Genomic DNA, 6,000 nt, shown 5'->3' with positions numbered 1-6,000 from the left:
ATCTCTTTAGAAGGTCTGAAACCTAAGTCACCTTCCAAAACCTTAAACATTTTGTAGGAATTTCTCTGTGTTTTATGTTACTAACAACTGTGTTTATCATTGTCTCTTTTACCTGTTTATCAGTCCTGAATGCCACTGATATTTTGTAAGAATTCCTCAGTGCTTTATATTTCTAAGAACTGTATTTATTATTGTCACTTTTACCTGTTTATCAGTCCCGAATGCCACTGATATTGCAATAGAGAACTTGGTGGGAGATACTGCTGAAAATGTACCAAAATTAAAAGGCAAACCTAATGCAGGACTGTGCTGGGAGCTTCACTCTACACTCACCATCTTTCTCATATAACAAACCTTAACATTTTCTAAAAATCTTGCTAAATTATCGCTTCTCACAGCATTTTGTCAGTGGTTTGCTGACAACTCTTCAAACTCTGCAACCCCCTTCAAACAAAGTCTTTTCCAGTTGTGCCTGATCACTGATGCAACCAGAGAGTTTCCTGATTTTTTATTATTATTATTATCATTATTATTATTGCTAAGCTGTCAGAAAAATTAACAACACCAGTGCTTCTTGATCCCTACCATTCTGTACACACAGTTTTTAGAAAATTAATTATTCTGGAAGAGGGAGATGGGAAAATATTGCTGTTTAAAAAAATGTCCCCTTACCAAGCCAGCTTTGGGAACCTGGGAATCCTTTTTCCTGAAAAAGAAGCAAAGCATCTCGTCCTACTTTCCTAGAGATTAGCTTTTGTTTAATCTTCCAATCTTCTGGCATCCTGAATCACTGACTACTCTAATAACAACATACTACTTAATCCTTATGAAACATGTAGTGATAATTCAGCCTAAGAAACAATTGCTGTTTTACTTTTAGCTGCCAGATAAAAGCTTGAGCTAAACTTCCTGCTTTTACACACACACACACAAAAAAAAAGAAATGTGAAGGGGTTTTTCCTTTCTTTTTTCCCCCCAATAAATTCACTAATTATATATTCCAGGGTTGTTTTTTTTCCAGTATAGTTATTTCAAGCATCTTTATCATAGATGGCCAGCTCTTACTGTGTTTTATTTTATATTCTCTTAGAGCACACCAAAAGTCCACCCTTCCACTTCATCATTAAACAGGTAAGAAAAGAAAACCTGTTAATTTTAGGAGGTCTTCATATATATAAAGTTCTGATCTCACTTCACATAAATCAATATTTGTTGTCCTTGGAGGAAAATGGCTGTTTAGTAAAAAGAAAAAAAAAATAGATTGAAAAAGGTCTGCAGAATGTCATTAATATTTTTCTGATGATATGAGGAAATGTTTTGAGAAAAGAAAGTTCATAATAAATCACCCTGCCTTCTTCACCTTCCATGAGCTCTTGTGAGCAGACACCCATCCTCTCTACAGGTAACACACTCGGGAAAACCTGAGTAAGAGCAAGCCCAGGTCAGGCTTTGACTCTGTCATTTCAGCAGAAAAATGAAACAAAAATCTCCAGGCCAGGTTGGGGTGATGATCAAAATCGTGTTTGCTCTGACATGACTGACTTGAATTCTCCTTTGGTTTTGTGGTTGGAGTTTTAATCTGGTTTAATTTCAGCACAGATTTATCTGCAGAGGAAAGGCTGAGGTCTAAAGATCAGTTCATTTTCTTCCTTCTCCCTGCCCACCTTTTCAGGAGTAATTTGTTTGCCTTTCTCTCAGCTTGCACACATTGTATTTGCATTTGTAGATGATGAAATACTTGACTGATTTTTAATACTTCTGCAATTTGGTCCACTTGTTCCCATCCATGAAAAGAGAGGTAATTTGTTTCACCAGGAGCTGCCAGGAAGCTTTTCAGCTCTTAGCTGGAGCTTCCACTCTGGAAAGGCACACATCAATAACCAAGTCTATTTGCTGCTGTCAGAGTGAATCCATTGTGAAGGAGCTTTCTCTGCAATGGATGCCTCTGAAGTGTGAAAGGGAACAGTATAAAGTGTGTGACAAACCCTGACTCTTTTAAATAGGGGCAAAACAGCCCCAAGTGTGCCTAGCACAGCACTCTGCTGCTGCACTGTGTCCTGGGAAATTTACTGGGCCATTTTTCCTCCCTGAGGAGATTATCTTCACACAGAGGTTTGGATGAGTGCCAGCTAAAGCTTTTCCCTTTTCCTTCTGCCTCTTGGTTCCCTTTGCAGAGATCCCCAACAAGAGAAGAGACATCTCTGAGTTAATTAATCAGGTTTGAGGTGAGGGACAGCCAGGACTATTATAAATTATTGGGGACAACTTGGCCTTCATGGGGAATTCTGATACCTGGGGCTGAGTGTCTCTGTGCTGGCTGGCAGGAGGGCAAAAAAATTATCTTTTCTGAAGAGAATTCAGGCTGGAGGAAATGTGCTAGATTTTCTCTCAATCTTTAAAGTTAGAACCAGTTTCTCTTGCATTATTTGTTTCAGGTGTTTCTGAGTGCTGCAAGAAAACATTGCATACAAGTTACCTCTGCCCTGAGACACAAAAAGGCTTTCATTAACTTAGGCTTGAATGATCTGAATGGAGAGGAAAAGCAGGCCTGAGGTCCAGTGTGCTGAGAGCTGCTCAATATCCTTATCTTGGTAGCTGAACACAAGTCGTGTTCCTTCCAATCCTATTTACAACCTTTATTTCCAACAGGAGCCATGGGCTAATGAATGTGCCTGATGGCACCTGGGTGGAGCTGGACTGGGTGATGTGTTGGGGGAAACCATGCTTGGGGTGATGAGTTTTACCCCTGAACTCCAGCAGCCATGTGGGAATTAACCCCTCCATGTGCAGCTGAAGGCAAACACTGCAGGCAGCTGGTGTTCTGTGGGTGATTTATGGAATAAACACGCCTGGCTCTGAGGTATGGATAGCTCTGATACGTGGAATAAACACACCTGGCTCTGATACATGGAATAAACACACCTGAGATTGAACATGGTGCTAATAATGCCAAGGGTGTGGGTTTTGGTCCCCATTCACTTCAGAGCTGGACTCCTTGTAGATCCCTCTGATACAAATTTTAAACATTTTTTATTTCATCCCTTAACTGTAGGATCCATTCCTGCCCTCTGGGTAAACCTGAATAAAATTTAACATTAATTTGCAATCTTGCCTTCATGCTAAGCTACCCAAAGTCTTTTATTGTTCATTTCACAGCTCTCCGAGCCTCAGCACCTGTGAAATCTCAGCCTGGTGAACGATGTCTCTAGTTAGGAATGAGTGCAATGCTCTGCTGAGCTTGGAAATGTGCTCAGGTTTATTTGGCTTCTGCTACTTTGTCATGCAAAGGAGCTCAGAGATTTGTTCTGGCTCCTGCTGGGGACCATGCAGAGCAACGCTCAGGTGAAGGGAGACTACAGGAGGGGAGAAATGAAGATAAAGGCACCACAAAGGCCTTGAGGTGATTCTGGTGCTGATGCCTGGTGAAGCTGATCTAGAACAGAGACTAGATGGAGCTAAAGAATAAAGCAGGGATTTATTAAGAGGCCTCAAATAGATCCACCTTGGGCAGCACAACCCAAAATGGTCACAAAATGGACCTTGGGACAATTTCCTTGGGTAGAATTTGGCAGAGTTGAGCCCTATGCTAGGCTTAGAAGCTACTTGATTTACCCACCACGTTTTACAAGAAGCAAACTTCCCAAATTATTATAGGCTTGATTATTCAGCAGAAAATCAGTTATGAGAAATGAGTGCTGTACCTGCCTTGTTCCGTGTGCTGGTCCAGGGCTTTTTGGCCGTGTTTTCTTGCTCTCTGAATAAAACAGGAGGATCACATAAATATTGGCAGTCCTCAGTGGTGCTTTTTAGCCAGAGCTGAGCCAGCAAACAGCTCCGTGTGTGCCAATTTCTCTCTCAGACTGAGCGTGCCCTTGAGGAGCAGGTTCAGCAGCTCCTTGTAGTTATAAATGGAATATATTGTCTCATACACAGGGACACAACTATTGCCTAACGCTTTACAGGTTGGGATATTCTTTGCTGCTGGTGGACCCTTTTTCTCTTTGTTGGAAACAGAGCAAATCAGGAATTCCATGGGGTTTTTTACACCTCTTTCCCACCAGAACCAACCATCCTGGAAATCTCTGAAGGCCTTGTGAAATTGCCTCCCTTTTGGAAATGCAAGTGTTTGAGATTGTTCTGTGGAATCATTAGATATATTCAGTCAGTATGGTTTGTAAAATTGCACTACAAGATAAAAATGGAATGCAAAGGCTCCAGGCTTGTCTGGGTTTGCAAATCTTGTGAACAGCTTGCAGGACTCTCAGTCTAACAAAACTTGTGAGCCTGGAGAGTTGATCTTGGTGGTAAAAGAAAGGTTGATCTTGATTCAGCTTCCTGACCAACATTTTTTGCATTTCAGAATCCCTCGGGGGAGGATGAGTATGGGAATAAATCACACAGACTCCATTTTCTTCATGGTGGAAAAATCCCATTCTTTATTCACAAAACTCCTGTTTATCCAGTGTTACAGACCTGGTGTGGGACACCAGCTGGTCAGGAGCTTTCTTGCCAATGACTTTATTGGTCAGTAACAAATTGTTATTCTGTATTGATTGGTCACTCAAACTCTGGGTGTGTGCCTGCAGGAAAAGTTGTTTGTGAGAGATCATTTTCATTTTTCTTATGGTGTAAAACCAGTTTATACAGGTGTAAGTTGTTTTCTACCCAGGAATAGATTGTTATGTTAATGAACTGCTCACACCAGGTTGCTTTCACATGGGAACTTGCACAGTGCCAAGAAGAAATGACAGGCCAGCCAGAGCAGGACTGATTTTATGAAGTTTTCTTCGTGATTTTCCTGCCTAACTGCAGCAGCTGAGGACAGCAGTGAACACAGAGCAGCATGTCAGAGTGCTCACAGCCTCCTTCCTGCTGGACTGAATCTCTGGATTTCAGGGGGACACAGATTTAGATCACATTTTACACCACATCTGGGCTGCTTTTCCTCCTGTCTCTGCTGCCCCACACTGAGATAGAGGCAGGCAAGGAGAAACATCTGTCACAATCTGCAACCTGGATAAAATGAAGTATAGTCAAGCATAAAATTTAACTACCTTATCATAATATTTAGTTGCACTCTTTTGAGATCTCAGTGCACTGGGTGATTGAAGCTCTGTAGACTTTCAAAAAGCTGGAAGCACTTAGCACAAGAATTATCCCAGAACCTGCAAAAATGGGCCTTTAATTTGCAGTTATTTCAATAAATAGGATTCAAGCCCAGCAAATTTATCTACTGACATATTTTTGCCCTTTTGTAAAATAATTTCAAATTTATTTTTCTTCTACATAGTGTTCTCTTCAATATCCTTGCCCTAAAGATTCATTTTTGTACATTTTCATTATTGTTTTGTTTTTTTTTTTAATCCCACTTGTGTAATAACACAGGGAAATGGATCCTTGTTACAGTTTTATTCAGAAATGCATCGTTTCTGGAGTTTTCAATTCTGTTGGAACATTTCTCAAACTCTGAATCCCTTATGGGATAAATCTCTTTGACCTTCAGTTTTCCTCAGATATCTTTTTATCAGCATGAAATGAGTTTAATTTGTTTAAGCATGCATACTCACACCCTAATGAGCTGATAGTGTTATCTTGATCAGTTCTGGAAATGACTGTTCTAAATCCTGCCAGCCTCATTCAAGGTATGAACCTTGGATCTGGCTTGGAATTACAGATTATTGTGTATTGTTTCACCTCTCTTTCCTAAAAATATCCTCTAAAAATCACAGTAATTGTGCTGGAGGAATGTGTTCATGTATCTTTGCTGAAGTATGTAATAGTTTTTTTCTTTAATCATGAGCTCGTAGCTTTTTGTCTCTCAGAAGCTTTGAAATTTCCTGGACTTTGTTGTCTTTGAGCTGAGCTGATTTCTGTGAAATTCTCGTATAAGAGTCAAAGGTAGAAAAGCTCTGACTAATTTGGTGTGGAACAAGAGAGCTCAGAAAGCTTCGGGACAGTCAGGTGAAAATAAAACATCAGACCAATGAAAAACAAATGATT

This window comes from Passer montanus, unplaced genomic scaffold (assembly GCF_014805655.1).
Source record: "Passer montanus isolate IOZ18808 unplaced genomic scaffold, ASM1480565v1 scaffold45, whole genome shotgun sequence".
NCBI classification, from domain to species: Eukaryota; Metazoa; Chordata; class Aves; order Passeriformes; family Passeridae; genus Passer; species Passer montanus.
This window is presented reverse-complemented; position numbering follows the sequence as displayed.